The following is a 12,519-nucleotide window of genomic DNA, read 5'->3' as shown; positions in this document are numbered from 1 at the left end:
CGTACCTCAAAAAACCAAAACGGAACCCTTATAGGATCACTTTGTTGTCCACCTGTCTGTCAAGGCCCTTTTTCCCAGGAATGCGTGGAGGTATCAAACTAAAATTCATATAATTTCTCAAGTCTACTGTCCCTTGGAGCTGTGAAAAAATCAACTAAGCCAAAGCAACAAAAAAGATACAGCCGTTTATGCTGCAAATTTGCGACACTCGCAAGAGAATCAAAACATACAGGGTACTTCCTGTGAACACCGAATCTTGAAATTTGTTACGAAACAACGTTTAGTCAAGTCAAGCACAGATAAAGGAAAAATTGCAAAAATCGTAAATTTTTAGTTAAATTGTTATTATAATGATTTGATACTATTGTGACTTGATATATTTGGTTGTGTGCATCTTTTTATGTTTCAGTCCCAGCTTGCTTTTAATAGGAGGGTGGGTAAATATGTGATTATTTTATATATTGTTTGGTTCATTGGTTATTACTAAATAGCATTGTCATAAACCTACGTGGTTTTTAATGCTATTTATAATAAATAAGCATAGTATTGTTTATTTAATAAATAAATTAAAAATAAATAAATAAATATTTTTTTAATAAGAAATATGCGGTGTCGTGGGACACCAGGTAGGAACGAAGTTCCTTCGGATAGTATAGAAGCAACACAATTTGAAAAAAAAAAATGTTGAATTTTATTTATATTTTCTAGTTCTTGATTTTTTTTTTTAAATTTGTTGATTGGTTTTTAATTAAGTACATAAAAGTATTTAGGAAATTGAGTATTTTAGAAAAAACCGTAAAATAAAATAAATCAAACAAAATAATAATAATAATAATTCAAACTATTAAGTGAATAAAAAAAAACATGTATCTTTATTTATTTTTGATGACAGTATAAAATTACATAAATAATTTTAAAAAAGTTTACTAGTAATATTTTAGTTTTACAAACGTCATTTTATACAGTAGTATGACTGATATTACGTCACTTCCATTATATAAGTATTTTTCTTACGGTTTTAGTATCATATTTTTTTCAGTTCGGTCGCCCAGGCAAATGTCAAGCTTGCCGTAAGGAACTTCGTTCCAATAATTTTTGTACCTCAATCTTTACTACTATACTGGTAAAAGAGAATTGATAATGTAAAAACAAAATAGCGTTGATGAGAAGAATGAGTGATTAAATTTTAATATATATATTTTTTTATTACTTAAGTTTTAACGAGAACTGCTTTAATGTTTAAATGTGGTACACTTTTGTAGAATAAGACTTGTTTTATACTCGTATAATAAAAGTTAAAAAGAACCGAATATTAATCTGATCCATGACCGCTGTCACTATTTCAGTAATTTTTTATAAGTCACTTTCAACGCATCGGCATCTGCAAAAAGCCATGCTAGTTTTTTTAACCGACTTCCAAAAAAGGAGGAGGTTCTCAATTCGACTGTATTTTTTTTTTTTTTTTATGTATGTTTCATCGGAACTTTCGACCGGGTAGACCGATTTCGACAAATTTTGTTTTAATCGAAAGGTAGTGTGTGCCAATTGGTCCCATTTAAATTTATTTGAGATCTAACAACTACTTTTCGAGTTATATCTAATAATGCGTTTTTACTTGACGCTTTTTTCGTCGACCTACGTTGTATTATACCGCATAACTTTCTACTGGATGTACCGATTTTGATAATTCTTTTTTTGTTAGAAAGGGGATATCCCTAGTTTGGTACCATGATAAGGAAACCAGGTTCTGATGATGGGATCCCAGATAAATCGAGGGAAACTCTCGAAAATCCGCAATAACTTTTTACTGGGTGTACCGATTTTGATAATTTTTAATTTAATCGAAAGCTGATGTTTATCATGTGGTCACATATAAATTTTATTGAGATCTGATAACTAATTTTTGAGTAATCTTTGATAACGCGTAGTTACTTGACTATTTTTTCGTCGATCTACGTTGTATTACTTGTCGATGTAATTGAAGTCGGTTTTTTTTCGTTTGCGAGCAAACACAATTATTTTAAAGTAGGTACTCGTCGTACAGCGTAAAAACGTTTAATCAGTAGTTTCGACTATTTCAAGTATTTTACCAAGCTGACACAACTTAGATGTACGATGATAATATAAAAAAATACAAATTTTAAGCGATATCATATTCGAAATGTTGATTGTATTGAAAAGACTCATTGGCCTTAGTCCGTCTATTGCAGACGATTTAAACAGTGTCAGACAGACGATAATACTCTTTATTGTACACAACAACAATCAACACAATAACATATTACTAATAAAAAACAGTGTACAAAGGCGGTCTTATTGTTAGAGGAGCGATCTCTTCCAGACAACCTTTGTCGCCTAGGACACTCTTCAGGAAAACGCAGAGTTGCCTAAGCTCTGCGCCACCCTCTCGATCTCACTGGCTAGGTCCACAGGAACGACGAGTCGATTCGTGTGGAGCTAGTTCGGCTGTAGGAGGCTTTCGCATTTTACAGCTCCATTCCGGGTTTCAAATGTAGTATTCCTTCTCCAGGACCCTAATGATTTTGAGCCAGGTTTATCCCTCGATCGCCTTTTACGACCCCCACGGTAAGAAAGGGGGTGGTGCTATTTTACTCGGCCGACACCACACAGTACGGTATTGAAAAGAACTGACATATATACCAATTAGTAAGTAATTTATGTGAACTAAACAGATAATTTTTACAAAAACGTTAATTGACACTATTCCGATTTTGAGCCGTATTATGATCATAATTATGTCTTTACACAAATGTTACGTATGAATGACACGTAAAAAAAACCTAATAAACCGCAATAAAATCCGAAAAATTTGTTTCTTCAAAATCTTAGATAATAAAACAATATTTTATATTAATTTCATACCGATATCTGATAAAATTAATCATTGATCGAGAAGACAATGATACATTAAAGTTATGAAAAGGGCCTGTAAGGTTCTGTAAAAGGATTCTCAAGTTAAATTTTGTGAGCAAAACCAACATAAATCCCAAAAGGCTTGAGATATTCAAAAATATATAGAATAAGTTATGTACATAAAGTTAATACTCTGCAAACAGTTTTTAAATATTTGTCTGTATGTCTGTACATTTTTTGTATAGGAACAACTAGGTTAACATACAAGCGTACAGCTCATCTGATGGTAAGCGATTTCCGTAGCTTATAAACGCCTGCAACACTAGAAGCATCGCAAGCGCGTTGCCGAACCTACCTCCAATCCAGGAGCTCTGTTCACCTTACTCACTACAGGATCAATCACTCACACCTATCCCTGGAACAGCTAAAGCAAGATTAAAGAGGTCACATGACAACATATACGTTTTATCCCATAATTCCCACGGGATCAGGATCACACCGTTAAAAAATAATGAGTGTCCAGATAGAATCTCTAACGCGAACGAAGTCAAGTCAACAGCTAGTTCCCAATATAAGCACGATATCAGGTTTTTAAAATAAAAGGATACATTTGAACTTTCAGTTTATAGCTGTTTGCTCGTAAACGAAAAAAAAAAAAAACGACTTCAATTACATCGGGTACAACGTAGGTAGACGAAAAAACAGTCAAGTAAATACGCGTTATCAAATATTACTCAAAAAGTAGTGATCAGATAACGATCACAAGGCAAGCTTCAGCTTTCGACTAAAACAAGAATCATTAAAATCGGTACACCCAGTGAAAAGTTATACGCTATAATACAACGTGAATCGACGAAAAAATAATCAAGTAAATACGCATTATTAGATACAGCTCGAATAGTACACTATTCAATTCCATCCATTTCAGCCTATCACAGTCCACTGCTGGACATAGGCCTCTACAACTCATGTGTTTTGCCCATAGTCACCACGCTTGGCAGGCGGGTTGGTGACCGCAGGGCTGGCCTTGCCGCACCGAAGACGCTGTTGCCCGCCTTCGGCCTGTGTATTTCAAAGGCAGCAGTTGGATGGTCATAAGTACGCGTCAGATCTCAATTACATTCAAATAGGACCACATGCCATGCAGCACCTTTCGACTAAATAAATCATCGAAATCAGTCCACCCAATCTAAAGCTAACGTAAATAAATTAAAAATACAATTAAGAACCTCCTCCTTTTTTGGAAGTCGGTTAAAAAAGATTTTGTTTACAGATGCAAATATTCTATACTATACAACAAATCATTAACAGGAACGAATACAACGAAATTTAAAAAAAATATATCGGAAGTTCAGTCATACACGTACAAAAAGACAATAAGGTTGAAATATACGGGTTAGGACAATACGAACATAAAGCCTTAATAATTATATCTCAAATATTTGTATTGGTATGTTTGTTCTGTAAGACCTCAAGTTGTGGTATAAATTGTGCCTTCGTCTCAGTACAGCATCATTCACAGCTCATTTTCGAAGATCTCAATATCTTAACAACATGAAAGTAATTAATTAGTTTCATATGATTTTATAAATACTATGTAGAACGTTATCTTGATAAATATTTCTCAATTACTTATTTATTAATAACTAATGAGTTCAATATTATCGTCAAGCAAACTATTTCACAATAATATTTTATTATAAATCAAATACTAAAAGTGTATAAAATAAAATATTGGACTTATAAATTTTACTGTCTTCTGATTGTTTAATGAACTTCGTTCTCAGGTGCTGGCTCTTGTAGTCCTTGCCGTGGCTTCCGCAGCAGGCAAAGGTTCTGGACCCTACTTGCCCAGCGGGTGGAGACCTGAAGGGCCCAGTTTCTATCTACCTTCAGAAGTGGTACTATTTTGTTTTTATTTTTTTAACAAAACTTCGCTTTGTTTACAAATTGTCAAGTATTGGAAATAAATCCTTTTTTTTAAAGTCATCACTTGCTCCGAGTTTAAAATAGCGCCTAAAGCCTTATAATATAATTATGATATTTAAAAACATTTTAGCTTTCATTCAATGCTTATTAACGTTTTTTTTTTTTTTTTTTAATATAAAATTATAAATAAATAGTTGCTATTTAAGAAATGAAGTACCACTACTACTTTTGTATGAAGATTAATAATTTTTGAAAAATACCTAATAAATATCAAATACGTTTTTCCAGAAGCCTTCCGAGAATATTAAAGATGTATTTCTAGCTGGTTCTGAAGCCTCAGGGTCTGACTCCCTTCGTGAATACGGACCACCGAAAGTAGTAGATTTGTCACAGAACTTAATCAACCAAGGTCTTCCAGATGCTGTTACTGAACAGTCTTTTAATACAATACCTCTGATTGTTGAGATCGTAAAAGAAGCTGCCATAGAAGCAATAGAAAACACCGAAGGTAGGTACAGAATAAGAAAACACTATGACACACATATATATAGGTTCATTAAATTTACATAAAACAAACATGACCAAACTTTGATATTTTTTTTGTAATGTTTAATGACATAAATCATTTGTGATATATTTTTTCTTTTTTTTTTAAACCTTTTTATCTTTATTTTCAGCAAAAACAGAGCAGGCGGTAGAGCAATCTGAAGCTGCTACAGAATCTGTTATCAAAGCAGATGTGGCTTTTGATCTGCCAATTGTAGTAGTCGAAAGCGAAGTTGAAAGTACTCAAGCATCTCTTGCTAATGAAGAAACATCTGAAGTCAACGTTGAAGTATCACAAATAAGTTTAGGAAAGAGTAGTAAAAGTGAATCTTCTTCAACGCAAGAATCGTCTACATCTTACCAGTCATCTTCATCACAAGAATTGTCATCATCTTCATCTTTATCTTCATCTCAAGAATCGTCATCTTTAACCCAATCGTCTTCATCTCAAGAATCTTCATCTAATGTCGAAGCAATTTCTGGACAAGTATTTCAAGAATCACTTTCGAACGAACAATCTACCGATAATCAGTCAGATGTCACTGAAAAATCCGAAGCACAAGTAAACTCAGATGCAACAATACAACAAGTACAAAATATTCCCGACATTATCGCTACTTCTGAAAACGAGAACAAAGCACAGCAGGTATGTGCTCGTACTATAATTTTTGTGCAGCTTATACCCATGATTACAGAGCTATGATTTTAAAACTTTGATGATAATATTTCAGGTGGAAGTAGCTGACAACGAACAAAATGCTGGGTAAGACAATAAACTTAATACTACATATTTTTAACCGACTTTAAAAAATGAGAAGGTTACTCAATTCGACCTGTATGTTCGGGGATAACTTCATCGTTGCGAACCAATTTTGATAATTATTTTTTGTTGGAAAGGAGATATCTCTAGTTTGGTACCATGATAAGGAAACTAGGATCTGATGATGGGATCCTAGAGAAATCGAGGGAAACTCGAAAATCCGCACAACTTTTTAATGGGTGTACCGATTTTGGATGATTTTTAATTTAATTGAAAGCCGATGTTTATCATGTGGTCACATTTAAATTTTATCGAGATCTGACTACAGCTTTTGGAGTAATCTTTGATAATGCGTATTTACTTGACTAATTTTTCGTCTACCTACGTTGCGTTACTTGTCGATATAATTGAAGTCGGTTTTTTTTTTCGTTTGCCTGCAAACACAATTATCATGTATTTATCCTACTTAAATTATATTTATCATAGATCTGCAAAGATTCCATAATAATTGATTTTTTAAGACTATAAAACAGGATGACCTATATAATGTAAAATAATATTTATTTGTTCTAGTACCGCCGCCCTTGAAGGTTTCCTAGAGTATGGACCACCAGGATTCGCTGAATACGGACCCCCTAAGGGAGAACTAGGTTTAGACGCAAATGAGGTATATAGGGTCATTGCGCCTGTTCGCGTCCACCGCCCAATTCGCGTCCATTTTATGGATCTCACTTTGAAAAGTCTCGAAATTAAGTATACTAAGACGCCAATAAGTCGAAAAATAATTACCGGCTAATACCTCAATGTATAAGAGGCACGTACGCATAAACAAAAGTTCCGTGCATCCAAGCAATCCTGGATAAAAAAAAATAGTTAGAGAGGGCTGTTCAACAAGAGAGCGCGAAGGCACGGAATAATAAGAAGAAAATAGTGGGCAGCGGTTCGTTTGAAGGTAAGTCTTTTATTGTTTTATGTCTATTTTGGATACATAGCTGTTTCTAGGCGTTGGTTATGATAAAAGGAATTATAATAATTATGAATTTGCTCATTTTTTTTATAGTTAATAGTAAAATAAGGTGGACGCGAACTGCTACACCGAATTTATAAAACTTCCACTTTGCGTCCGCAGTGGACGCAAACTATACCTAAAGGGATTAATAAGAAAACTAAATCGCGTCCATTTTTTAAATTAATTCTATAAGTTTAGTACATAAAACTAAAAGTTTAATACCTATTCTACTTTGAATGAAATAAGTAATTTCTTTCTTATTTTTTTCTATTTAAGATGAGTTCTTTGCAGATAAGAAAGAAGAAGGAAAAAAGAACATACACAAAGGAAGATTTGCATGAGATCCAAGAGAAGAAGAAATCGGTAAGACAAGCACCTATGCAAAAAATATGCTATTTCGATATTGGACAAAATCAGTGGGTGCAGACCAAGAGGGTTCAAAACTTATCTACACAAATAAATAAAATTGGAGTGTCTGTTTGTAATATTAAAGTAACACCTTTTTACTAAATGTATATTGATTTATACACGGTACATATACCAAAATAAGCAATCTCTTTACTGTATGATGCCCTAATAAGAAGTCAGCTTGAGTATAATGCGGTAGTATGGTCTCCACATGAAGTCAAATACAGTCTCATACTGGAACGTGTTCAAAATAAATTCACCAGGTTTCTTTACCATAGGCTTTATGGCGTGTATCCCTTGATGTATCCAACATTGTTTGTATTGGGCATGGTTGGATACAACAAGTTGGAGACTAAGAGAGAGCTGGCTCTGGCAACTTATATTTTAAATTATTCCTGGTTGTTGTCAATAATCCAGGGGTACTGCAGTGGATAGGTTTGAGCGTACCCAATAGGTATCATCTACAACGAAGACAGCGACCGAGCTTATTTGCAGTACCCCACGGCAGAACCGAGCTAGTGCGCAACGGCCCCCTTGCTCGTTCAGTCAGAACGCTAAACTTGGTGGCTGAAACACTAGACCTTTTTTCTTGTTCGTGGAATGAATTCGCAAAAGTTACTTTGTATACAATATGTTATGAGAAATGAATTTAATATTTTTATATTTATTATTGTTTTGTTTTTAGTATTATGTTCAAGTCAGCCAATTCCTTTTTAATTATAGTTTACATTTTTTTCCTTTCGCTTTTTGTCTCCTTTACTATGTCTAATGAATTGGGTTATACCTGTAATATTAGATGTAAGAAAATAAATAAATAAAAACATTTTTTAGAATTTTTGTCTGTCTGTCTGTTTGCTCCGGCTAATCACTGAAACGACTGGACTGATTTTGACGTTACCATCTAGATAGCTAATGAAATAAGGAGTAAATTAGGCTACTTTTATTTTAGAAATTTATTTATTTTGTAATTCTACGAACAGAACAATATTTTTTTTATTATAATTGTAATTATAATTCCACGCGGATGAAGTCGCGAGCACAGCTAGTATCAAATAAAACCAAGTAACGAAGAAGAAAACAGCGGTATTATTAATATTTAATGCGAATGGAGATATGTGTGCACCTCGTATTTGGTTTCCATAATTATTATTAATCAAGGCTGATCTTTGTGGTGCTGTGTGCTTACGGCATCAAAGAATATAAACACCCCCTCTCTTCCCGTGGGTGTGGTAAGAGGCGATTAAGTTCCTCTACTACCTCGGAACTTAAAAAGCCGACCGATGGCGGGATATCCATCCAACTGCTGGCTTTGAAATACACAGGACGAAGACGGGCAGCAGCGTCTTCGGTACGACAATGCCAGGCCTGTGGTCACCAACCCGTCAGCCCAGCGTGGTGACTATGAGCAAAACACAGGAGTGAACTTGTCAAGGCCTATGTCCAGTAGTCGACTGCGAAAGGCTGCTGTGATTGTAATTGCAGGCTGATCTTTAGCTTGCTTACATTCCTTTAAAATTCACAGAACAGATAATTGTTGAATTTTAAAGGTGGAATTACTATTTACTGACTACATAGGTTGTACACAGGTTAATTTGTTTTTTAATTTTAAGTTCTATCAATGTTTAGAAGAATAAATAGGTGTATTATTTTCTTTATAGTGATTTATTAATGTTAATGTGTTGATTTTTAAATAACTATAATTCTTCAATAAATAAATTATTAAAATCCAATATCTCTTTAAATTATCATAAAAATATCACCTCTTTATTCCTTTTCTAAGCTGGTGGACGCGAAGTGGTCCAGCGGGTGGACGCAAATTGGATTTTATGGACGCAAACTGGGTAAATCGCCTAATTCTGACGTTTGTATTTAAATAAAATAATAACAAGATGTTTCGAACAAAACTGAAAATGAATCTTTAAATAGACTATATAATGAACACAGTAAATAAATTTTTCATAGAAATTAGTGCGGGGACATTTTTATTTTCTTCTTCAAACTTGCCAACTACACTAAGTGGACGCGAACAGGCGCAATGACCCTACGTACCTAATAATAAATTACACGTAACGTAATTTACTAAAGCTTCGATACAGGATTACATGAATGATAAAGATGTGTGGAGTTAGCGACGCTGAATTTCATGCAAGATATTACCAATTTTGAAATAGTTATTTTATTTCAAAAGAGTAACAGCGGAGTTTCTTGCTGATTCTTCTCTTCAGAATCTACATGCTGAATCGGTGGTGGCTTCACTGTTAATCATAATTAATAATTGAATTTGTAAAATGACGATTCGATGGTGGTTTTTAAGCCTATTTAAAATGTTTTTTATTTGATTTGCTTGACAGCTAAAGATATTTGCTTGAATGAAACATGTGGGATATAAAAAAAAAAGATTTCCAAGTGATACAAAAATATTTTTTTACTGCTCTTGGAACTAAAGCCTTTTTTATTTCATTTCTTTGGCACAAAATTGTATGAAAACGTATAAGGGTTTATTGACACAATCGTAGTTATTATCTCTCCTATTGTATTGATATTATGTTGTTTGCGTTTGTATATCTATTAATACCTTTAAATTTTTTACCATTAGGAAACTGGTGATCAATCTTTCGAAAACACCAATGAAACCAGAAGGCGTCGTTTCTCACCAAAGTTCAAGTAAGGATATATTTAAATACAAATCAGCAAAGAAAGGAAGTCAATAAAGTTCATTTATTGTGGATTAGTTATAAAGAAAATGACTGTTTAAAGATTTTATATTATATTTAAATTACTATATTCGATTTAAAAAAAAAGATTGATCAAAATACGTAAAAAATACAGTCAATTTGAAAACCTCTTTTTTTTTTATTGCCAGGACATTAATTAAATTCAAAATTATAACATTTAAACAAAGATGTTGTAAAGATTCCTGATTTTAAAAAGTATTTTATCTAGAAAAGAATTTATCTAGAAAGAAACTTAATGTCTTACTTTTTTAATTTAGATCATCCAAGAAGAACTAACTAGAATTGAGACAGAAGAACAAGGCAGAACGGCAGAAGGCTTTAATACACCTAGATCGAATAATTAACATAGACAAACGCAGAACAAAATGTTTAAATTATGAACAATAATAAACTTATACATTAAGCACATAACTGACTTCTTATTTATCTACCTTACATAACTCGGTAAGAAAAAAAAAATCGAAATTCATTTTAAAAAATTTAATGAATGGTATTGACGATTTCCCGAGTAGAAATTTTTTCGTCTTCCTTAGAAGGACCGGACCAGGCATGCCTGAAGGCATGTAACGCAGATGTTTAGTCTGGACTTGATCAGGGTGAGATGAGATTTCCTGATCGGGTCCAGCTCCAGATCAGGTCAGGAAATCTCATCTCATCCTGATCAGCCGGTTCGGTCCGGTCCTTTTAAAAAACACGAATGTATATTCTTAAAAAACTTGTTTATCGAAAAAAAAAAGCGAATTGATATTATAAATATGTTACTTAACATAATTGTTATGATATTTATTTCCGTTTATTTTTTCCAATGTATCATTTATTTATGTTTTTACTTTAAATATTAATTATTTTTATTTATTTTTATGTTATTAATTAAACTTTATTTATTAACTTCTATTAATTAACTACTAATTAACTATTTCCTATTACTACGACTGCTCCACTGTGTAGAAATGGACTCCCTGCTAGACTGTCCTGATAACTGTATATTATATACTAAGTGCGTTTAAAAACATTCAGGCTCAGTTCGCGTAATTTCTTTCAAGCTATTCTGATCTGGACAGGACCGGGTCCTGATCCAGTATGCCTTACCATACTTGATTATATTTTACATCAGGCTATCCTGATCTGGACCGGACTGGGTCCTGATCCAGTATGCCTTACTATACTTGATTATATATTTTACATCAGGCTATCCTGATCTGGACCGGACAGGGTCTTGATCCAGTATGCCTTACCATACTTGATTATATTTTACATCAAGCTATCCTTGTCTAGACCAGACCTGGCCCAGATAGAGCTTGCCGGATCTGGCATGCCTCATTCTATCCCGATCCGGTCCAGATACATGATCTGCTTGAGCCTGACCTTTTTTCTAGTCGGTATGTTATCAATACGTCTTTTTATAATTCAAAATCGGTTAATCTTTAATGTACTAAATTTATTTATATCGTATTTTATCCTTATGTATTTATTTACATATTATTATATCTTGTTAAAATTTTTGATCACCTATATTAATATTAACAAGCTGAAGAGTTTGTTTGTTTGTATGAACGCCCTATTCCGAGGAATATATGGTACGAATCGAAAAGTTCTATTTATGTTTGAAGTTCATAAGAAGACTATAGGCCAACTATAGGCTATATAATATTTTAAAAGGTTTTTTCTTCATGTTAACCGGGTGAAACCACGGGGCACAGCTAGTCACTAAGACTTTTTATTCATCCTCTCAAGTTCAAATACATTTTTAGGGCATGTTCCACCATATCTGGATACCGCTATTTGACGGATGACGACACAAATTGACTTTGACAGCGGGAGATGGAATAGGTTTTTACGACATATTTCTCCTTAATTAATAAAGTACAACTTTAATAATTATGATTAGATTTATATATGCGAATAGAAATATCTCATAAATATAGTAGAATTCGATGGTAATAAAGAATAATAAATCAAAAACTTTTACTGTCGGGTACTGTCATCTGTCATATAGGGTTATCCACAACTAGGTAAAATGGCCCTTGGCCTTATATCAAAAATATAAAAGATAAGCCTGCTAGCTAACTGAAGAGTCTTTCTGATGATCCTATTGAAACCCAGTGGTTTCGTTTAAATTTATGTCTGCTTACTATTTAAGCACTCTAAAAACAATTCGACTAAATAGACCAAAAAATAATATGACTAGAATAAATGTGACTATATTTATATTTACTTTACCTTTTTATTTTAAAAGATATAATAAGAAAATTGCAACA

This window comes from Melitaea cinxia, chromosome 28 (assembly GCF_905220565.1).
Source record: "Melitaea cinxia chromosome 28, ilMelCinx1.1, whole genome shotgun sequence".
NCBI lineage: Eukaryota > Metazoa > Arthropoda > Insecta > Lepidoptera > Nymphalidae > Melitaea > Melitaea cinxia.
Note: the sequence above shows the minus strand (reverse complement) of the source record.